We start from the raw sequence: 25,816 nt of genomic DNA on the forward strand, positions 1-25,816 counted from the left end.
TCCACAGAATAGTCCAATTTTCAAAGAAAGGTCTCATACTAATATGTTGTTTCCATAATTCTATAAGCTCTTTTCTCTCTCCTATACCTAATTCTTTTCCATTAATTCTTTTTATTGCTTTTCCTATTTTAATATATTCCTCATTTTCATGAATTTTTATCCAAATAGCCAAATGATCAGAAAATCCAGTATAATTTATTCATTTTATTCCTTTTTGAGTAATTTTTAAACTTTCTGATATTAAGAAGTAATCTATTTCTGTCTTATGTGTCCAGGGTTTATTCTACCATATTTTTAACAGTGGACTCCTCATAATTTCTGTAACTATTTTAGTACATAGATCTTAATCAATTCATATATTCCTTCTTGTTTCTTAACTTGTTTCACTTCTTTATTTTTTAATTCTATTTTTTTCCTTTCTTTCATTATGTTACATAAATATGGTGCTACTTCCTCTTTTTTCCTTGTAAGCAATATTTTTGCTTATATAACAAATCATTTTTTCTTGATTTCTTTTGTATATTTCTCTTTCTTTTTCATATAATATTCTATCCTTTTCTACTAAACCATTAAAATGTTCTTTACTTAATACTCTGTATTCCATTTTCCTGCTTTCCTCTTTTCTTCTGCACATTTTAAAAATACTTCTTTATATTTCTTTTTAAATTGTATCCACAAAATAGTCCAATTTTCAAAGAAAGGTCTCATACTAATATGTTGTTTCCATAATTCTATAAGCTCTTTTCTCTCTCCTATACCTAATTCTTTTTCATTAATTCTTTTTATTGCTTTTCCTATTTTAATATATTCCTCATTTTCATGAATTTTTATCCAAAAAGCCAAATGATCAGAAAATCCAGTATATTTTATTAATTTTATTCCTTTTTGAGTAATTTTTAAACTTTCTGATATTAAGAAGTGATCTATTTCTGTCTTATGTGTCCAGGGTATATTCTACCATATTTTTAACAGTGGACTTCTCATAATTTCTGTAACTATTTTAACATCACAATCCTTGTTTTTGTTCCTTACGTTCCAATTAAAGTTACCCACAATTATTATATCCATATCCACACAAACATAATTAAGTATAAATTTAAGCATTCCCCGAGATTCATGAAGCCTGCACCAGGCGCCGGAGTAGCGTCAGCAATCTAGTGCCAAATATGGCCACCGAGCGATTCAGGTACGAGCTGTTTCCATGTGCACTACTAGCGTACACCAGAGCTACGCAGCTCCCGGCGCATGTATGCTAATTACCCTATTTGCAGCAATGTAGCATGCAAATGAAGGAATATAGCGATTCATGAAGTGGTGCATGGGTAGCATAAGCATGTAGAAATGTAAACCAAAAAAAATGGTTTACATTTTGTCAAACATAAAATTGGAGCCATGAAAGCGGACCAAACTTACGTATTATAATGTTAATATATGCCAATGGCTAAATATATAGCCAATGGCATAAAACAACATGCACAAAATATAAAAAATAACATTTAATGTCATTGCCACACTAACGCAAAGTAAAACCGCAGTGCATCTGTGCGCAAATGGGATCACAAGGAAAATATATTTAGATGTCATAAAACTGCAATGTAACATCTCAGGTAGCTTAGTGGTATGTTATTATGATGAATGTGTACATGTTTGTGTGTTCTAATCCTGGCAGTGATATCTTACCTCTCAGAGCAGGTACTGGTAGTGCAAGGGTGATTAATGCACATTTCAGCAGTTGTGTGTTCCACATGTTTATTATTCTGTGGAGAACTACCTATATATGCAAGCTGTGTTTAAGGTATACTATGTAACATGTAAACATCAGTGAAGATTCCTGTCAGGGATACTCCCCATTATTTGGAACTACAGCCCTGATTACATTATACAAAACCCCTCATTAACACTCCAGGGAATCCTTGCAGAGTGGGTGGGGAACAGTGGCTACACCCCAGGGATCCTGCAATTGGCTCTGCTCTACAGAGGGACAGTTAGTTAATCGATGGGGTGGTGACAGCAGACACATTTTGTCTATACTTATGAGTGGCCTCAGCAGTTGGGCATGTACCTACCTATGTATCTATGAGCCTGTACATACAGTATGGACACATGCTGATAGCTTAATTTACTGTTCAGGTATTGATTTACCTTGTGCCAATGGCGGTTGTGTGTACAATAGTTGAGGGTTACCTAAGTAGGATGAACACAGTAGACCACCTATACATGACAATTTACAGGTGGTTGTGCATGTGTGTGCCATCCATGTTTGCTGTGTGTGCAGGTGGAGAAGGGTGTCAGTCCATGAGTGCCTACACTGTCAGTGTGTGTGCTATACATTCCCACTTTGCCAAGGCAAAGGCCTCCGTCTGCCTACTGGGGCTAGCACAGGATGTTCATGGTCTGAGTCCCTCTGTGACTGTGGGTCCCTTGGCAATGATGGTGGGCTGTGAGGGCATTCACCATTCTGTCCCTGCTGCAGCTGTTTCCATAGGATCATATTGTGTAGCATGGCACATACTATGAAGATGTGGGCACACATTCCTGGAGAGTACTGCAAGGCTCCACCGGATATGTCCAAGCAACGGAACCATGATTTCAGTACCCCAAACACACGCTCTATGATGATTCTGGTTTCTGTGTGTGCCTCATTATGGCATTCTTGAGTGGTTGTGTGTGCATTTCTTATAGGAGTCATCATCCACGGTTCCAGTGCATAGCAGCATCCCCCACCAGGTGGCCATATGGGATGTCCCCCCTGGCAAATACCTATCCTTTTGTGGACCAATACAATGGTACTTGCAAGCTGATTCATTAAGGCACTCTTATGTGGTTCCTGTATAGCATGCAGGTAATGTTAGTCCTTGAATCCCTTTGGTAATACATCTGTATGTAATAAAGTGCTGCTACATGAAAGCTGTGTATTTCTGTCATAGGTATTTGCAGTCATCGTAGTTGTGTTGGTGACTGACCCTCTTTTGCTAGGGTTGACACCTTTTCATATGGCCATAGTAGGACATTTTTGGGACACACATCAGAATTTACAGGCCAACACTAACCCACAGTCAGTACATGGGATAGAACTTTCCTTTCTTGCCTAAATATAAGCTTATTCTTGTAGCAGTTTAGTTGCTTATCCTGTTTCTTGTAACATGTAGGTATTTTAGATACAGAAATAACTATTGTATGCAACTATTACAGTACATATGGGACATAATTATGTCCTACAATCCGAGGACATTTGCCACATTTAATATATTTGGTCAGGACACAACCGCCCAAAGAGGGAGTGTCCCCCATAAAGTGGGACAGGTGGTAACACTATCATTGGCTCATGTCCATATCATATATTTGTCATAGTGTATAGGCATATACTCTCCATATCCTTTGTTCATAAAGGTTGATAGTGCCAGAATGTGTGATTGCTATGGTCCATGTTATACACATATATGAACACTTCAACCGCTGTATATGGGATACCTATGGAATCCGAAAACCACAGTGTTCCAACGCAGACAGTACCAGGACCAGACTTCCATACCCCACATTACCGACAGTGACAGTAACTCACGAAAGTAGCACGAACATGGAACACACACACACACACACACACACACACACACACACACACAGGCACACCGCTACCCACCACATCCAAACAAACCATCCTACACTACGTATGATCAGATGGCCAAGCCCTCCTACACCCCCTATGTAGGTGTCTGACCCCTCACACTACCCCCTACTTTAATATTTCATCTCCTAGGTCACTCAAACAGATGCACAAAGCTAACCCACACCCACACATTACAGTCCCCCAAGAACACACACCACACCCAGAACACACACTTACACACACTACAGCCCTAAGAAACACACTTACACACAGTAACCTACCTGAACCGCAACACCAGAAGCACTGACTAACTGTCCCTTAACATCATGATTTTACACCTCGTACATTTGGTGTTTTGGTACTGTGTTTTTTTGGACCTTAAGCCTCGGGATTACGCACGCCAGTATGTAAAGCAGTCGGTATGTGGTAGGTATCCCATTTATATGTACCTCCATGGTTATGTAGATGTTGTTAACCTATCTATATATCTACATATATATGTATATCCCCATATATCGACATATAGCTCTCCCTCTCCCTCTCTCTCTCTCTATATATATATATATATATATATATATATATATATATATATATAAAATGATGTATATATAATATATATATATATATATATATATATATATATATATATATCATACACCTTTCATTGGGTACATGCCGGTTTGTCCTATTTCAACACATTCCTACCTTTTGTGTTTTATCCTGTCAGTATATGTGGAGTGTCCAGGTCAGGAATCTATCCGTCCAGCATGTCCTAGTCATCGTTGTGGTTAGGTGTATATCCCTAGAGCATGTGGCTCTCAGGGGCCTCTGTTTAGGTGGAGCATATCCAACAATATAGGGTTGAGCATTGGCCTTGTATGTCAAGCAGAGATCACCTGTGAGTATGCGGTATGCAAGGGAGTACAGCTGGAGTTTCTTAGGTTAGGCTACATACGTCATCTGTTTGAGGTCAGTAATCCTCTTGGTGTGGTACTGGTGTGGTATTCCAAGCTGTTGCAGTTGTCTTGTAATGTATATCCCAAATGGGGTGTTGTATCCTTTAATGGGTCTAATAAGTCATGAGTAGAGAGTCACAATGGCCTCCTTTGATCTGGATGCAAACTCATTAGAGATTGGGGGGGCATGTAGAAGGATATTCTAACCACCTTGTCATTATAGATATCAAAGGAGAGATTGCTATCTACTGGGGTTCCTGGATCCCTTATTACTTTTTCTGTTTGTAGGGGACTAGCACCTATGTGGTAGTCCATGGGTAATTAGTTATATCCAAAGGGGATGACTATGCACTTTTAGGCATTCAGCTTGATGCCATGATATTAACACCAGGTATCTGTCTCAGTGCGACCCTTCTAGAGGGTGTCTGTAACAGCTGGGGAAACAATTATGTCCCCTAGCTTGCAGTCATCTGCAAACCTTTTCAGCCAAATCCCTCCTGTGCTTGTCTGTACGTCAGAGAAGTATATACCGAACATGAGGGGTCCTAGGACTGAATCCTGGGGGATGCCACTTGTAACTGGTATACAGTCAGACCTAGGGTATACAACTCCCACTTTGTGGGTTCTGTCCATGAACCACTTTGCAAAACATCACATAACGTAGGGGTTAATGTTCAGGCGGATGGGTATGTTGATAATACCAGAAGGAGGAATGGTGTTGAAAGCCTATGAGAGATCTAGGTAGGCTGTGTGGACCTCCTTACCCTCATCTAATGCCTTGGTAACTGTCTCTAAGAAGTCCACCAGGTTTAGAAGGCATGGTCTGCCCTTAACAATGCCAAACTGGGAGGAGTCAAAGGTTTGGAGGTACCCAATGTCTCTGTGACTGAGATCCATGATGTGCACCATAGCCTTGCAGACCATGCTAGTCAGGCCTATAGGGGAAATAGGTCCCATGGTCCGTTGTGGCACCACCTTTGTGGAGTGGGATAACTGTTGCTGTGCACCATTCAGGGGGCACTATGCCTGATGTGAGGCTATTATTGAATATGGTGCATAGGTGGGGAGACAGTACGTTCTGAAGTTCGTGTAAAACACAGCCTGGGATGTCGTCCGGTCCCATGGATGCTGTGATATTGGCTTTAGAGTGTGCAGCTTTGAGAGGGAGTGGGGAAAGGTAGCACTGAACCTATCTGCCAGGATGTTGCCAATATCAGTTGGTTCTGTAATGTGCATGCCTTTGTGCTGTAACTCAGAGCAGATCTGGTTGTTGACATTAAGATATGTGACATAGCTATAGAATGCTTTGTGGTTGTTGTTGGAATTAGTGGCAGTTTAGTTTTTGTAGCTAGCTTTGGATGATCTTATAAGGGATCTCACCTTCTTACTGAGGCTGGCCAGGGAGCCCCTCCATGCATGGGATTGTACTCTCGTTTGCAACAGTGTCTTCTTCCTGTAGTACAGTTTGTTTGTGGCAGGGGACCACCAGATTGGTTTCCTTAATTAGGAGTATAGCGTCTTGGTTCTGTTTGGGATAGCACAAGCCATGCACTCGTGTAAGTGCTTATAGAGTGCATTTGTGTAGGATTCAGCAGTTGTAACAGTATTGTCCATCTGCATGGGTGTCATGACGTTCACCACGTCTGTCTTAAGCATGTAGTTGGCTTTGTAGACATATTATACTGTGGTTCCCTTAATGGGAGATGGGGGCAGGATGTGGATATCAACGGTGTTCAGCTCATGGTCAGATTGGACCAACAAGGAGTTGACTTCAAGTGTGGAGCATCAGTCACTCATGTTGCTAATGCTTAGGTCTAGGATATTGTTGCCCCTGGTGCGTGTGTGGATATGTTGATTTAGGGCATTGGTGTTTATGAATTCCAGAAAGCATTGAGCTAATATGTTGGTACACAAGTAGTTTTCCCAGTTAATGGTGGGGTAGATTCAGTGAGACTATGTGATGAGTGTGGTGTGTTGCGAATGTTTACCTTCTTCACATGACTGTCAGGGTCAGGCTTGGTTGGAGAGTGCTTTACCTCCAGTTTGGCTAGATGAGTGCATCTCTCACAGGTTGTAGTGTTGGGTGGTAGGCGGAGAGGCTTGTCTGTGTACATGAGGCAATGTGTACATTGCCTTAAGATGTCCAGATTCATCAGATAGACAGGTGAGAACACTTGCAGTTGACTCTTGGACATGACTGAATATAGAACTACTTTCACCTAGATAAGTGAGGAAAGTGAGTACAAGAGCTATTTTACTCTAAGCAAGTGAGGAAAAGTATGTACAAATCCTGTTTACCCTTATCTCTAGGTAATGAGGAAGACTGAGTGCTATAGTAATTATTAGCTTACGTAGTGCTTACAAGTTCTGAACAAGTGCTGAACATGAATAAGCAATCCAGGTAGGGTCTTGGATAACATTAACACATGGCCCCCTCCCCCCAACAGGTATACAAGCATATATCCATGTACAACACAGGGCTCCTGTACCCACAAGTATGCAGGTATGAGCTGCACTCAGGCTGCATGGGATCTGTCCACATCACAGGTTGTATCATACACATATGGCAAAACAAGATGCTCTCCATGTACGCATCACATAAAACATAGCTCCATGTCAGGTTGTGTACACACTGAATAGTGCACACCAACAGGTATCACAACCTACAATGGGGGAGACACCACTGATAATGGGAAGTACTGCACTACTACCCTGCTGAGTCTGGTCTGGAAGGCCATGAACCTTGATCAAATAATTGATGTCAGCAGTACAGATGTAGATGACAGTAAGGTTGATATCACACTGCATATCATAACCTTGCCGGGTCATAGGACATTATCACCCATACTGTGTACCACCTACACTCTGTATACTAGATGTGCATTCCTATGTCACAGGAGTGTTTTGCAACAGGACTGCTGGCAGAACCAACACTACAGAAGGTGACTGAATAATACATGCCAATCACACCAGTGACAGCTACAGTATGTCAAGGTTAATGAATTTTATTCCCCCTCACTGTAGTCCATACCTCACAGACAAACAGAAGGCATCTGCCTATTGAAGTATGCGAATGACTATGACCTAGGAGCAATAGCTGACTCAGGAGTGTTGTGGACAACATACAGATCAGGCTTTGTAGGTGATGTGTGTGTGACATATGGCCACAATCTGACAGCTACATATTGCATTGTCACCCCTATGTTAATAACCCTGTACCCATGAACTACCACCTAGGCAGCGGTCAACATAATGGACACGTGTGTAAGGGATGCAGCTGGGCAGTTGTCTTTCCTGTGATAGCTATGTCACCACACCTGTCAGGTAGTCATATGTGGCAACCTTAATAATGATAGGGTGCCATCCATGAATTTAGAGATCATTGTCCAGCCATACACAGCACTCAAGTGACCCATATCAGATCACATATTTTCTTTAAGGGGTATTGGCCATGTGCAGATGGCCTACACCAGCCTTCCCATTCCCCATCCCCACTATGTAGCATAATGCATACCCTGAATAAATCCATGTCCAACCCAGTGATGTTGGACATGCTACACGTACTCATCCTGATCTCAAACACATACTTCATGGACATCCACCATCCACATGCTGGACAGATCCTTGTCCCATACACTTTACATAGTCCTGCCATACTATGCATTCCTGTCCGTCAAAGCTGCACATTGCTCCCCTCTCAGACATGGTGTGATGACCGCATGGTAAATGTATCATTAACCCTGTGGATCAGTAATGTGGCACTGCTCCATCTGGCCCCACAGACTGCCTGTCAGCTACTGCCAGGTATCCTTTCATCCTAGATTCATACATGTCCCATGGCATATAGCCCACTAGTTGACTTTGACTGTACATGCTATAGTTGATATCCATCCCTGCAAATACCATCTAGCTAGCCAGTGTCCCATGTGTATCACATGTGCAACACAGGTGATACATGGCAGGATGTTGAATCGCTGTACAGTGCCATATAGATGTATATGGCAGAACACATACATGTAAAACCTTATGTGAGCAAGTCTGCAGGGTCACAGGTCATGTCTGTTAAGGCAGTGTAAGTCCTTATATGTGACATATACACAGCATCAAGGTTGACTGCATTAATGTGGACACATCCAGCCATGTGCTGATAGGTGGGCACACCAGTACAGGCAAACAGACATGTCCACATCAAGACAGCATCCACATGGAGTATGAGCAATGTAATCAGGTGACACACACACATATATGGTGATAATATCCACTCAACATTGAGTGTCACATGTGTGTGGCACAAACACGTCAGTGTCATGTTGGTTTGCAAATACAACTATTTAAACTTAATAAATGCGATACACATGTATGCTCAGCTGTAGCTCTGTATGTCTCTGTGAGTTACTGTGACCTGTCTCCATCATTATGTTTTCCAGGTATGCTGCGTGCAAGGCTACCCCCTTTTACCCACTTGGAGGATGAGGCCCTCATCCCATACCTACTCAACAATCATGATATCCTGTTCAGCCATGTGCCACAGGATGCACAGTAGTGGGAAGCCTTGTGGCTGGAACTCCGCAGGAGAGTTAATGATGTTGGTGGCCACAACTGCACATACCAGCAGGTGCACAGACACTGTACAGACCTCATTAGACAGGCAAAACAGCGTACGAATGCAATCGCCAGGGAACAAGGTGCAACAGGTGGTGGACCATCAAACCAGCCCCCACTCACACATACCAAGGAGCTACTGCCCAACCTGGGGACACATGCAGAACCATATCTACAAGCCTTAGCCAACATTGTGGAGATGGGTGTCTCTCAACCACTGAGCCTGGAGTTGCCTGGTAAGTCAGTACTACACCTATAACAACTATATTCCATATAGTTGCATCTGCCACTGTACAATATGTAATGTAACATCATATGCAAGGCATGTATAAACACATGCCGCATACTATAGTATGCTACTCTGTGTATGCACACATGTGCATACACCATAGTATAGTCTAATGTACTGGTGTATGTGTTATGCGCATTGCACCCTGTAGCCATTATACAGGCGTGGATTATGCTCATACTGCTGTGTTACTCCTATTTAGGTACCTCTGGTGTTCTGCTGCAACATCAGCCCATTGCAGGTGAGAGTGTTATTATTTATCAGGAATCGTAATGCACAAATCAATCTGCCATGTGGCCATTTACAATATGTACACATAATGTATGGTTCTGTCACAATATACAGGTCAGACATACAATGCATCACAATGACTACCCATGTGCAACACCTGCAAACTATGTGAATCATCTCACCAACATAAATCCTCACAAACTGTCATTGCCAGATGTGTGGACAGCTGTGCATACAATGGTGGAGGTGCTGTTCACTTTAGGGATGTATTACAGATTAGAACTACACATGTGGTGAATACAAACAGTACTACACAGTGGGCCGGAGTATGGCCAGCACACAGGATTCACTGGTGTAGATCATAGCCCTGCTATGAGTGTCACACAATGTGATGTGCTATTTTGACATGTCCATGACATCTAGTGGCCTGGGTACAACACTGCCTACCTAACCTAAAAACATATCCCAAATACTACCCTTTATCTGCATAACCCTGTCATTAGTGGAGCATATATGTCATATGGGACAGCACAGACATGTGAAATAGATGCCTGTCACAATAATTTGGACAACACGTGTACATACATGTCCATGGAGAATGGCCAGAGACATGGAGCAACACACACAGTAGATGTGATGTGCTTGTGTGTACACCCTGTCATACAATGGCTACACATGGTCCAACTATGGCCTTTGTATAATGGTCATATTGTAGATGTGGAACACTAGACATCATACAGGCCTGTGCACATCTTGTGTAGTCATAACATCAATCCACCACATAAGATGTTTTGAACATCTTGAGGTTGTCACGACATGACAGCAGTCACCTGCAGAGTATCCACATCAGCCTACAGATACAGTACATGCCCATTGCTGGTGTTGGACATCAATGTCATACTTGCTCCTCGTGTGTGTGTGTGTGTGTGTGTGTGTGTGTGTGTGTGTGTGTGTGTTTAGTACACAGATGTCATGTAGGACATGGTGTACTGACGTGTTCGCCATGTCTGGCCATAGTTGCCAGGCATCAGCAATATGGTTGCAGATGTGCAGGGGTGTCATCCGTATACCCATCAGTGACCTGTGTCACAACTTCCACATCGTGGTATAGTGTGTATACACCTTAGTGGCGTGGGTCACATTCCACAGTATATATGTATTGTATCTGAACACAGTCATGGCTATGAACTGTGTCTGTAACTCACACTGTATAGCAGTAGAGATGTCTCATGATTCCCTGCAATGGTCATGCACATCAGCTAAATGTGCAGTATATCTGTAGGGCAGACCGACACTGCATTGGGACACCATTGCTCCACTGTATATTTGACAGGACACCATTGTGTTAAACATGTATGCATGTCATTGCACAAGTCAGCAGAACACATGTCATACTACATGTGATTGTCAAGGTCATATGCCACACATCAAGCAGGTGTACTGTTAACCTGTGCTGGTCTACATGGTGTAACACAGGGATGTATGCTAACTACTACTATGATTGTGTAATTTGCATGCCGTCTGCTATGACACATGCATGCTGTTGTGTGCAACCCAGGGATGTATGATAACTACCACTATTATTGTCTGCGCTGCATGCCGTCTGCTGTATCACATGCATGTTGCATGCCTTCTGTCATATCACATGAGTGTGTATCTGTGTGTGTGTCTATTATATAGATTGTAATGTACAGTTCTTGTCTGCCCTCACAGGTGATGTAGGTGCATTGCCCTCCTGTGGTACATCTGATGTTAGTGTCCCCACAGACTCTAGCAGTGATGATGAATGTATGATTGAGTCACAGGCAGAGTTGTCAGGGGCTGAAACTGTGCCATTGATTGCCATTCCATCTATATCCCCCTCATCCCTGCACACAGATCCCATGCCTGCAAATACCCCATCACCAGTGGCCATAGAGGAAGGACAGTTGGCACATGGTAGCTTGGAACAGGAAAGTGTGGGGGCTATGGAAGGTGTGCCCGCACACCATGGTGTCAGCCAAATGACTGGTGGTGCCCCACACAGGCACGTGGCCAGAGCTGCTCGTAGGAGGACCTCTGGCCAACATGCTCCTGTAAGATAGAGCGCAGCAGCTAGTGTCACCAGATGCATGTTTCAGGCTGTAATGGAGACACAGGCACATGCTAAATGGCACAACAGAGAAGATCAGGGGCTACAAAAGGCTGCTGTCTGTTCTTTAAACAACAACATCCAGGCAATGGTAAATGCTCAACAGCAGATTGCTGACACTTTGGATAGACGGTCAGGTGACATGGTTGGAGTCCTTGACCATGGCATGACAATCCGCGAGCATGAGCTGTCTGTGTTGGAACATCTGGTAGGAGTGAGGCATCAGGCACATGGATGTAGGCCTGCTACATCACCTGTGTCAGGTCTACGTGTACAAGCTACCTCACATGTCCGCTCCCATAGTGGCGGTAGCAGCAGCAGGGCATCTGGTGCTGTGCTGTCCACACCACGACACAGCAGGCCATGTGACCAAGGCACGGGATGGTCCCAACCAGACACGGTTCCAGTGGACAAGTGACATCAGACAGTACCCAATCTGCACCTCTGCCTGGTAGTGCCAGTGCAACCTCTGGCAGGCACAGGTCACATGTCCATGGCCGGACACCGTGAACTGTAAAACCTTGCCTGTACAGTTGGCAGCTGTCAATAATACCTCTGTGTAGGCCAGACACATGGCAGAACTGTGTGCATACATACACGCACACACTGGAAACATATGTAGGGCACTGCAACACACACATGCATAACATCCACACATGCCCAATTAGATCAAAGGCCCAAACCCACACACATGATGTCATCCAATGGTGCAGCCTAGGTCTCTGGCAAACATTAACACCCTGTGCATATGATGATGCCTGTGCCGCATCCCTGACAACCACACCATCAGTGCAGGGACATGCTCATATGGTCTGATGCACAGTGTGAACAGACTAGGAAGATAAGTGTGGTTTACAATTGTTGAGTACTGTTGACAGGCAGCAAATATACCATGTACTACAGGTGTACAATACTGATAACAGTATGTGTCTTGTGCAACAACAGTAACTGCATGTTCGTCATGATGTTCTGCTGTCCTCCTTCAGGTCTAATTGCACGTGCCGGTGTATGTCAGTGTTTGCAGTTAGTGTCCCATATGTCAATGTGGACTACTCACAAGTATGTATGAATATACCAGCATGCACCGTGTAGCTGCCACATACCAGTGAGAAAGTCCCACGTTACAAACACATCTACCAATCCAAGAGCATGATCGCTGTGTATTAAGCTACTGTGGCCACAGACGTGACATCCATAAAGGGTGACATCACAGGTACAGTTACATGGAGTGGTGAGGTGAGAGCGTGGTCTAGCTGATTACAAGGGTAGAGGCGAGTGGGAAGTTTGATGCCTCACTGGGAATCAGTAATACACATTCCAATGACAGGATGCCAACACACAACTGCACCCACACACTCATGTATTGACACACATGTATTCAGTGACACAGTAACACACCGACACAGTAACACACTTGCACATAGTTGCTACTGGTGAGGTGAGGACCCCTGCCTATGTGCAAATCATCATTACAGTACTGTGCACCTACATGACACGCCACAGAGAATACACATGTACAGGTAGTCAGTATGGCATAAGATCGGGGACATCAACACAGATAGTAGAATGCATTGCCTGGATGGGGAGAGTTCTTATCAGTTCAGTATGGTAACATACATCCTCACCCCAGGGACCAGTCAGCCCTACATACACACACTGTGGCATTCAATATTTAATACACCTATGTCACGCACATATAGATACCTCACATGTGTGAGATACACGCCCCTGCCTATGTTCTGCTTTCTACTTTGCAGTCTGTACAGATGTGTACACTAGTGTAAAGGAGAGTGAGTAACAATTGAGATGTATTCCCCACAATACGTGACATATATGGACACACACGCAACCACACATGCCAGTATTGTGAATCTCAGACCTGCCTAGCTCATGTTATGTATGACAAATATACAGCAGTATTGTGCATGTTACAAACTGTTCTGACACTTCCTGGGGCAACAGTGCTGATATATGCACATGGGACGTCTTAACTATTAACAGGTGTCAAGTGATTTACCTTCGCTGTCACCCTAACTGCTGTCTAAGTTGTGTGTTATGTCCTTCAATTAATGAAACCATTGCTTACAGTTACACAGGCTATTGTAGGACCACTTGTGACACACCTGTGAGCTGTCCACAGCAAACATCCATCTGCAAAGATGCCCCACCACTTAGTTATTTCCACACATCTCTCCATACCTGAGGTACATCTTTCTGTACATTCAGCATATGACCATATACAGTTGGCAATGTTGAGGCTGCATTGCAACTGCATGATGTACTAGGATACACACCACCTGCATACATCAGCAACTGCACACGCATGTTATCTGAATGCACAACACTACATGTGCGGGTATGTAGGTCCTACAATCCTGACATTTGGGCATGTTTGTAGGCATTGCAATTGGTGGATATGTGTAATAACATACATGACACATGGACTGTTGTATGATATGATGGGTGTAATGGGTGACCAGAACAGAGGGAATGTTAACTCTGTCAACATTGATATCACACCTTATGTACTGTTAGCATTCAGCAGCCATGGACCTACATTCCATGTGCATGTGTGTAATGGCTGTAGCCACCTGTTTAAACAAAGGACAACAACAGCTATGCTCTTTACATGCATGTTGTGTGTGTGGCATGTACATACCTAGGGCAGGTACATGTATGTCATATCCATACATGAGGGTGTGTACTGGTGTACAGCAACAGTCATCTGCTAATGGTGGAAAGTACCGAGGGCCCCTGGTATGTGTACAGGTGACCTGGTCAGTGGTATCATTGCATTGCATAACACATGATGCAACTGTGTCAGTACATGTGTACTCTCTACAGTTGATGTAGAGCTTAGTACAGTACACAGGTCAAGGGTCACATGGTGGTGTACTCTTCTATGTCATACAACATTTATGGATGCATGTTGGTGGTCCGAGGGCATGGTGATGTCTGAGGTTTACATCCTAGAATGCAGCATGTGATACTGTGTCCTGCACATGACTCATCTGTGATGCCTTTCATGGGGGGAACTGGTCAGTACATGTGAGTGGCCTTTATGTATGTGGGTACACCCCCTGGGGCGTCCATACCTGTGTTATGGCCCACATGTCTGGTTCTGAGGTATATGGTGGTAGTGCTAGGTTCTGAGGTATATGGTGGTAGTGCTATTGTGCACTACAGAGCCATGAGCCATGTGTTCCTCATTGCATAGATGTCAGTACCCCCCATTGTTGGATCTACAGTGACCAGCTGTGAATATGGACACATCTAGCACTGGTTAGCATAAGAAAACAAAACAATGCAGTTATCCTGTAGGTGCATGGGAGTTAAACTGTGTTTAGGACATTTGCCTTGGAATGGCACTGTGTGGGTGGATGCGACTTGGGTAATATCTCCACTCCCTTGAATCATGGATGCATGTGATATGTGACAAAGGCCTGCCAACTGTCAGCCATGTCATCCCAGAATGACAACAGATGTTGTGTAAAAGACCGGTATCAAATATATGTAGAGCAGCGTTCCTGCTAACAATGACAACTACTAACACCAGAGCCCATTACAATGTCTTCTTTACGTCTACTTGTAATAGCATGGCCACTGTGGCCTTCCATGTTTAGCATCAGAGTGCATCCCAGTCAGCCTTGTGCTGCTAGGAGTATGAGCATGCCCAGTATATCTTTGTGTAGATGGACATATAGTATTGCATTCTGACCAGCCCTGTGCTACTAAGTGTGTGAGCATGCCCCCTGTGCTACTAAGTGTATGAGCATGTCCTGTATATCCTTGTGTAGATGGACACATAGTGCATTCCGAACAGCCCTGTGCTACTAAGTGTGTGAGCATGCCCAGTGACACCTTGTGTTGGTTTTGTGCCTCTGTGTATGGGCATGGCCATTGCAACCCTGTATAGTGGTAGTAGTCGTCCATTCCACAGATGGGCATACTCCAGGTCAGGATGGATTCCTACTTTAAACACACAGGTTTACAGGTATGTACATCTTAACTGCCAGCATCCCTGTTGATGTCCACATTTCCAGAAGGTCATAATGACAGCCTTGAAATGTGTAGTCTGTGTGGCGCGATTCATAAGTATGTAGTATTGTAATAGTAATCTGTAAATAGGCAGGTGTTCCATTCCTGCCACTGGCGTGTGTGTGTGTGTGTGTGTATGTCTGTCCCCATTTGCCAGAGGACTGTAAATTGCTTTTAGACTGCCCATACTCCATACATTTCTTATACCCACCGTTAGCAAGGGCGATTATGGCACACATCTAAAAATACACCTCTGGGAGTGTTGTGTCCCAGTAATCTCAGTAGCGCGTTCTGTAACTGTGTAATGCTGTAGCGTAATAAAGTAGTTAGGTCAGTGTTCTAGTCCCACACTTGGTGTGTGTGTGTGTGTGTGTGTGTGTGTGTGTGTGTGTGTGTGTGTGTGTGTGTGTGTGTGTGTGTGTGTGTGTGTGGGTCCCCGTTTGCCTGAGAACTCAGTAATGCTTTTATATTGCTCACACGCCATACATTTCTTATACTCACCGTTAGCAAGGCAGATGATGTCACCCATCTACAAATACACCTCTGGGAGTGATGTGTCCCAGTAATCTCGGTAGCACGTTCTGCAACTGCATAATGCTGTAGTGTAATAAAGTAGTTAGGTTGGTGTTCTAGTCCCACACTTGCTGTGTGTGTGTGTGTGTGTGTGTGTGTGTGTGTGTGTGTGTGTGTGTGTGTGTGTGTGCGTCCCCATTTGCCTGAGAACTAAGTAATGCTTTTATACTGCTCACACTCCATACATTTCTTATACCCATTGTTAGCAAGGCAGATGATGTCACCCATCTATAAATACACCTCTGGGAGTGCTGTGTCCCAGTAATCTCAGTAGTGTGTTCTGTAACTGCGTAATGCTGTAGTGTAATAAAGTAGTTAGGTCGATGTTCTAGTCCCACACTTGCTGTGTGTATGTGTGTGTGTGTGTGTGTGTGTGTGTGTGTGTGTGTGTGTCCTTTTGACTGAGTAATGCTTTTACATTGCTCAGACTTCATACATTTCTTATACCCACCGTTAGCAAGGCCGATGATGCCACCCATCTACAAATACACCTCTGGGAGTGCTGTGTCCCAGTAAACTCAGTAGCGCATTCTGTAACTGCGAAATGCTGTAGTGTAGTAAAGTAGTTAGGTTGGTGTTCTAATCCCAGACATGCCAAGTGTGTGTGTGTGTGTGTGTGTGTGTGTGTGTGTGTGTGTGTGTCTGCCTGCATTAGACAAGTACAGTGCTTTGTAGTATTCGCCATAGCGTGTGCCCTAAATGTGTGTTGCTGCAGTGTGATACGGTGTGTGTTTGTCTGTCAGAACCTGTGGCCATGATTGTCTTACCATTGGACATGTTTGGGAGCGGGTTTTGTAGTTTTCCTATATGGTATCCATCTTATGACACATTGGCCACCTCACGAGTACTACAGCTGTCAGTCAGCCACGGCACTGTGTTGGCAAGCCATACTCATACATCTGGCAAAAGGCCTGGTGAACTAAGTATGCAGCCAGGTGTACAGCTGTCAATCAGCCACGGCACTGTGTTGGCAAGCCATACCCATACATCTGGCAAAAGGCCTGATGAACTAAGTATGCAGCCCTACTAGTACCCGGTATATGTCCCGCACCCATGTGCCATGCACATACAACCTTGCCTAGGATATCCCACTATGTTGCTAGTAACATGCACATTGAGGACAGATAGTAGGCATGGTGTGAATGCAGTGGCCTGCAGAGGACATGGCACCCTGTACAGCAGTACAATAGGCACATATATGCGGACAATGTGCCTTCACTATGTTTCACACTGAATGCCTGCAACATATGTGTTGCCATCAAATGTGATCCACTAAGGCCAGACAATGCTGTACACATCTGCCCTGTATGGACCCATGCCATTGACACCACGGAATACCTGTATCATACTATCCATGCAGGTTCAGGGATGACCTGCTCACTATAAGCAGGTTTCACCACACCAGGCCAATATTGGCATATCGGGGTATAACAGGCTGTGTACACTACATGTGTCTGCCAAACCATGTACACCTGTACATGTCACTGTACAGTATTGTGGGCCATGCACATCCCAGGCAATGCCCATGTGAAGGACTATCAAACACAGACATGGCATGCATTGCAAAGCTATGGCCCTACACACTGGTAACCAGGATGTCAGGCCAGATAATGCAGTACCCATCTGTGTGGGACATTGCAGACACTTCACTCCTGCACTGCACACCATTGTTGGGTGATGCGATGGCAAGGATTACCCCTCACCCAGCCTTGTACAGCCATCTTGCACAGCCAAACACTACACACCCATGGAGCAATACATACCTGCATGCCAGTACTGGCACCCTGTGTCTGTGTGTGGGTTGTGATGTTCCCAACCACAAGTCACCCCCAGTATAAACCTCATTGGCATACCAATAGTTGTCAAGCACTTTCACATGCCTTAGCCCATAGAACCTCCAGATATCCCCTGTGGTGGATGTGGTCCTGTGCATTACTGCAGTGTGGCAAACTAAGTAGTTACGTTGTGTATTTGTGGCCCTGGAAAAGGTGTCAGTGCATGTCCATTAGAAAGCGTGGTTGTGGTGACAATGGCATCCGTTCACGTGGAATCACATGTATGCCACACCTAATGTATGTCTACTATATCTGTTGCAGATGGCACTCACTCACCTACACACATGTTCTTAAAGCACAGCAACACGTCGCCTTTGTGGCACATGCAGTAACATCATGCACATGTAATAGTAATGAGTAGTCAGGGGTTTGCCCCTATACTATTCGGCATGTGGCAGATGATGCTTATGGTTAAGTCTCCAAGCATTTCCCTGGTGTACATTGCCTGTCCTGCCCACACACTCTCTGATGGATGTGAATGTGTACACCTGCACAGCAGCAGCATGTGTATTGTAAGAGATGGAAATGGTCAGGCGATGGCCTCTGCACCTATTGCAGTCCTCCTCTAGCTGATTGCATGTGGTACAGCTGTGATTGTGTTCCCATAGCCATCCGCATGATAAACACAGTACACTATCTAGGGAAACATGTTATTATCTGTCCATGACAGTCACTGTGAGTGGTACCTGGATACGGTGCTCTGACACAGCATCACAGATGATTTCTGGATGTACCTTAATCATTTTTCACAGTGGGAAATAGCCTAAAGACGGGAGGGTGATGTGCCATACATAACTACAGCATGTAATTGTAGCTATGCTGTATTGAGACTACTGTCTCTTTAACATGTGTGTGGTAATGGCTATTCTGCATGTTATAATACAGACATGACAGTACTCTGTTCATGAGGGACCCCCATCTGTAGGGCCATCTGTTAACTGGTCAGTGTGTGCAACCATTTTTTTCTTGTGTTACACACTGAACACACATCAGTGCACAGCAGAAGCATGGTGTGAGGATTGCAGACAGTACATGATGATAGGGATGTGTTACTGCCATCTCATCCCTGACTGAACATGTGTCACATGAGACAGTGGTATGACTGACACTGTGTGGGATTCCCAGTGACAAGCCAATGATGGGCAACTGTTCATAGCTGCGGTCACACGTCTACTACACATTGTACAGTTGGCATGCGGTATATATATGCATGTGTTGTGCTCCCTCCACAAATGTATACCATCCATTGTGTTGGGTTGCTGGTGATATCTATGCATGCTGTCTTAAGTAATCCTGTATGCTGTTGTTTATCACTAAAGTACACAGCCATGTATCACCAATAAGTGCACTAGCCTCTTTTTCTTAAAAAATGGGATTTATTCCAAACACACTGTGCCAACAAACATAAAAACATCAAATAACTGTAAAACAGTGTAATGTTAAGTGTTTTCACCCACTATAATGTGGGCTTCCTCAGAACACTGAAACATTGAGCAAACACTTCCTTTGTTTGAAATTTGGTGCCACAATTCTCTCAATCAGACTTTTGAAGTCATAAGCATAATATATGCATATTGCAACCTTGTTCCTAAACCGAAGGATATATATACATATAAACGGCCTGTTTGAACTATAAAATATATATTAGCCAATATATATCAGGTATCTCTACCTAAAAATGTATATTATGTTATGTACAACACATAAAAAAAAACAATATTTTTGTTTAGTAAAAAATATACATATTTCCTAAAAATATATACAAACCAAAAACTTATTACTGATAAAGTATTGTTGTTAAAATTAAAATGATTAAAATTAATGTAGAAATGCTATATGCTGGTTGTTAACAGCTACAAACTGGACCAACGCTCTCCCACAGGGGAAATTCAATGAACTTAATAAATATATGAACAGTATTTAAGCATGAACAATATGGACATTCCAGATCTCATAATGAAAAATTAAAAATTAATATGTCTCTAAAATGGGTTTGCAAGAGATATAATCATTGAGTCCAGGTGGATTTGTGGCATCTAAATATAATTGCCACCACGTTTCCCTAAACACCAGTAAAGTTTTATGGTCACACCCCCTGGGATCTATATGGATAGTATCTAGTATGGCAAATCTGAATTTGTGGGTATCTCCCATCTTTTCAATATGCTTGTATAATGCATTCTTAGTGTCTCTCTTTCTTATACAATAAGTGTGGTCATATATATGTTGTCTAAAGCTTCTTTCGGTTTTACCTATGTAAAAACTGGAACATACAATGCACTTTGCCATGTATATAATCATTTTTGTCTTGCAATTACCATGCTTAAATTTAATCCTTGTGTGATCCATATTATCTAGCATAATACTGGCTACTTCTAGTATAAATCCACATTGGTTACACATGCCACATTTTGTAGTATGTTTCCTTTTATTATTTTTTATAGTGGATATCATTTGATTGTTTCTTTCCATAAACCATTTAATATTGCGACCCATTTTAAGTACAAATCTGGGTTTGGTTCCTATAATATTTATCCAACTGGTGTCCCTCAATAATAAGAACCAGTATTTTATTAATATAGTCTTAACCTGTTCTACCTCCATGTTAAATGTTAATATACATGATCTCTCATATTGAATAATACTGGTTTAATTGTCTATACTGATATTACTTATGTTGCTTGATCTAATAGTGAATATTATAAGAAAATCAAACATTATTCAAGATTTCTTGATGATATTTATATTATATGGAATGACAGCATAGACAACTTATTTAAATTCCTTGAATTCATCAGTGAAAGTAGCTCATTTCTGAAATCTACCCATGCTTATAGTTGCATAGGGTTACCCTATTTAGATACTTTTATATACAGACATGAAGGGGAAGTAAAATCACGTATACAAAGGAAAAGCACATTCTCCAATGATTATTTAGAATATGGGCGCTACCATCCAGAAAAAATGAAACATAACATATTCAAGGGTCAATGTATAAGAGCTGAAAGAATGACCTCACATTATAAGGAGATGGTAGACGAAGTAAAATTTATTATGCAACTTTTCGAAGAGAGGAGATACCCCATCAAAATGATGGAACAAATTGGTTCAAACATCATTAAGCAATGGGAAAAAAATACAAACCCTTGTTAGGTTCTGGAGATATCTATAAATTTAGATCAAGTAACATAAGTAATATCAGTATAGGCAATCAAACCAGTATTATTCAATATGAGAGATCATGTATATTAACATTTAACATGGAGGTAGAACAGGTTAAGAATATATTAATAAAATACTGGTTCTTATTATTGAGGGACACCAGTTGGATAGATATTATAGGAACCAAACCCAGATTTGAACTTAAAATGGGTCGCAATATTAAATGGTTTCTGGAAAGAAACAATCAAATGACATCCACTACAAAAAAAAATAAAGGGAAACATACTACAAAATGTGGCATGTGTAACCAATGTGGATTTATACTAGAAGTAGCCAGTATTATGCTAAATAATATGGGTCACACAAGAATTAAATTTAAGCATGGTAATTGCAAGACAAAAATGATTATATACATGGCAAAGTGCATTGTATGTTCCGGTTTTTACATAGGTAAAACCGAAAGAAGCTTTAGACAATGTATACATGACCACACTTATTGTATAAGAAAGAGAGACACTAAGAACGCATTATACAGGCATATTGAAAAGATGGGAGATACCCACAAATTCAGATTTGCCATACTAGAAACTATCCATATAGATCCTAGGGGGTGTAACCATAAAACTTTACTGATGTTTAGGGAAACATGGTGACAATTATATTTAGATGCCATGAATCCACCTGGACTCAATGATTATATCTCTTGCAAACATATTTTAGAGACATATTAATTTTTAATTTTTCATTACGAGATCTGGAATGTCCATATTGTTAATGCTTAAATACTGTTCATATATTTATTAAGTTCATTGAATTTCCCCTGTGGGAGAGCGTTGGTCCAGTTTTTAGCTGTTAACAACCAGTATATAGCATTTATACATTAATTTTCATCATTTTAATTTTAACAACGATACTTTATCAGTAATAAGTTTTTGGTTTGTATATATTTTTAGGAAATATGTATGTTTTTACTAAACAAAAATATTGTTGTTTTTTTCATGTGTTGTACATAACATGATATACATTTTTAGGTAGAGATACCTGATATATATTGGCTAGTATGTATTTTATAGTTCAAACAGGCCGTTTATATGTATATATATAATTTGGTTTAGGAACAAGATTGCAATATGCGTATATTATGCATATGACATTAAAAGACTGATTGAAAGAATTGTGGCGCCAAATTTCAAACAAAGGAAGTGTTTGCTCAACGTTTCAGTGTTCTGAGGAAGCCCACATTGTAGTGGGTGAAAGCACTTAACATTACACTGTTTTACAGTTATTTGATGTTTTTATGTTTGTTGGCACAGTGTGTTTGGAATAAATCCCATTTTTTAAGAGGAAGAGGCTAGTGCACTTATTGGTGATACTTGGCTGTGTACTTTCCAGGAGAAAGCTAGTTTTGTTGCATTCAGTTGTTTATCACTAAGCCATATGTGGGTTTAAAATGCAACACCATAGGCTGAATGGGTTGGGAGGTCCCGGCAGTACCTCCTGTCCCACTTCAGCTGACCATGGCACCAGGCAATAGCACATCTAGGGCCCTGCCATAGACATCAACCTCTGTTGGCTCTGCACCACCTTCTGGTGGTACCACCACTGAGGATGGAGCATGTCCCCCTTGGAAGCGGGACCAGACAGGTACATATCTGCTGATGTGCGGTCCTGGATGTGTTGTGTTGGTGGCTTCCTAAGGGGTTATGAAGCTAGATACGCCAGTTCCAGGGTGGAGTGTCACATTTACAGTGTGATGCTGCCCCTCCTGGACAGCCCCCAGCACTGCCTCTTTTGCAGCTGTGTAGGTGCTGTGGCAGTTGCCCATGGCTGGGGACCTCCATCCCAATGTTCCCATGGGCTTTTGAATGCCGAAGACCCATCCCCATTCAGGGTGTATCTCCCCCACATGTGCCATATACCAGTCCTGTATGCTACCTACACTCCTTCCCCAACATCTGACCCTCACCTATGGACACATAAGGCCATTCGGCTCCTAGGACACCATCTGCCCTATACATAGCTGTCCATTACACACACATGCCCACTGGACACATGAAACCCTTGTAATATGCACCATGACATACTACTGTTATCCTCACCCCTGTCCCTCAGGTGCACGATTCTGGTATGTACATCACTCCTACATGGTCCAGGTACATGTGAGGAGGACAATCCCACTTTACACAAAACACTACCGGTCCCTCTATGGTTACCCCATTTATCTTTATCATGATGATGATGTTGCACACAGCACCTTGCAAGAGTACTGTTCACACATAATGATTGGACAGGTACTGTTGTGTTAATGTACATTATATGCACAGAGTGATGTATACAGCCATTGTACAGCTATTTGCATGTATGACTGACACATGTCTGTCTGAGGGAGTCTTGTGATCACATAGAGCAACACCACTACATAATACAGGCATCGCTGATATTTCCCATTTCATTCGTTTGTAATGCTTTGTTGCACATGGTATGTTCCTGATACATCTCTATATATGTATGTACCTATATGCTGGACATAAACACTCACATGTACATCTACATGATGGGATACATTCCTATACTGTTGAATGACTGCTATGTATGATATGTTTGTGGTACTGTCCGTTGTCTGTATATCTGCCATGGGGTATTGGTAATACACATTAGCTGTGTGCGCAGGGTCCTGGTTCCGACCCTTGTGAAGGACGTTTAGTTGGTTGCAGAGCACAACAAGTCCATTGGATACGGAGGGAGTAAGGCACATTAAAGCAGTTGGGAGTGGGTGTGCGTGGGTTTGCACGGTGTTAGGCACTGCTGACCTCTGGTTACAGCCTCATATGCTCGGTTACCCTCTACATTGCTTAACCAATGCAATACTCACATACTGGTAGCCAAACACATTTACACCCACTCGCTCCCGCATTTGCTAATGCACCAACATTGGTGCGGGCATCTTTCACTCACACCCCTGGGTGTGAGCGAGGACCACAATATTACCTTGTGATGCCTATTACATCGGAATACATGACTACAATATCGGGATTGGCTGCCCATTAGGCAACGGCATCGCATTCAACTGTACGGAATCAGTGGCCTGTTCAGTGACACAATCATATTTGTGTGTACCTCATACAATGTGCTCCCACCTTGTGATGCCTCTTACATTGGAATACATGAATACAGTATCGGGAATGGCTGCCTATTAGGCAACAGCATGGAGTTCAACTGTACAGAATCAGCGGCCTATCCGGTAAATCATTCATATTTGTGTGTTCCTCTTACAATCTGCTCTCACCTTGTGATGCCTATCACATCGGACTACATGACTACAGTAGCAGGACTGGCTGCCCATTAGGCGATGGCATGGCGTTCGACTGTATGGAATCAGCGGCCTGTCAGGTGAATCATTCATATTTGTGTGTTCCTCTTGCAATCTGCTCCCACCTTGTGATGCCTATCACATCGGACTACATGACTACAGTCATAGCCAGACTTAGGCATAGGCCAACTAAGCGGCCGCCTAGGGTGCCACTTTAGTGGGGGCACTTTACCAGTATTTATTTGGTGTAGGTAGACCAGGATGGGGGCACTGGGTGGTGTGGTGGGGGATGCCATTGTGCTATCTACCTAGGGCACCAGTTGACATAAGGCCGCTCCTGACTACAGTATCAGGAATGGCTGCCCATTAGGCGATGGCATGGCGTTCGACTGTACGGAATCAGTGGTCTGTCCAGTGAATTAATCATATTTGTGTGTTCCGCATACACTCTGCTCCCATCTGGCTGATACATGGAAACCGAGACTCTGCAATACAGACAAGTAGTTGGGTTGTGGGAGCCACATCCATCAGACAAGTCATGCTACCGCATACATATTATAGGTTTGCCACCTTTTCAATTGGCCAAGGTGGGACTTTAGGGTTACCACCTGTCCCAGTTTGCGTGGGACACTGTGAAAATAATCAAGACATAGCACATGTCCCGATTACAGGACATTATTATATTCTATGTTTCATTAATAATTGCATAAAACAATTATTTTATATATGACACTTCTATATGTTATGTGAAGCTCATAAGCAATTCAAATGCAACTAGATTAAGATTTTATTTGTGCAAATAAGTATAATCCTGTACTATGCACAGCTGTAGGTATGATTTGTCCTGGAATGTTTGACATTTCTACAGAGCATGTCCCACTCTGGCCATTTGGAAAGGTGGCAACCCTATAGGACCTCTATGTAGAGACGTCAGACTTTGCAGGGCAACACACCCACAGCCAGTAGAAAGGGGAGTACTTCACTGTTTTGCCTAAATAAAAGGTTACTCTTGTAGCATTATAGTTACTTATACTGTTACCTATAACATTTAGGTGTTTCAGGTGAACATAATTGTTTTATGC

Source organism: Protopterus annectens, chromosome 6.part0, assembly GCF_019279795.1.
Source record: "Protopterus annectens isolate FY-2018-M chromosome 6.part0, PAN1.0, whole genome shotgun sequence".
Lineage (NCBI taxonomy): Eukaryota > Metazoa > Chordata > Ceratodontiformes > Protopteridae > Protopterus > Protopterus annectens.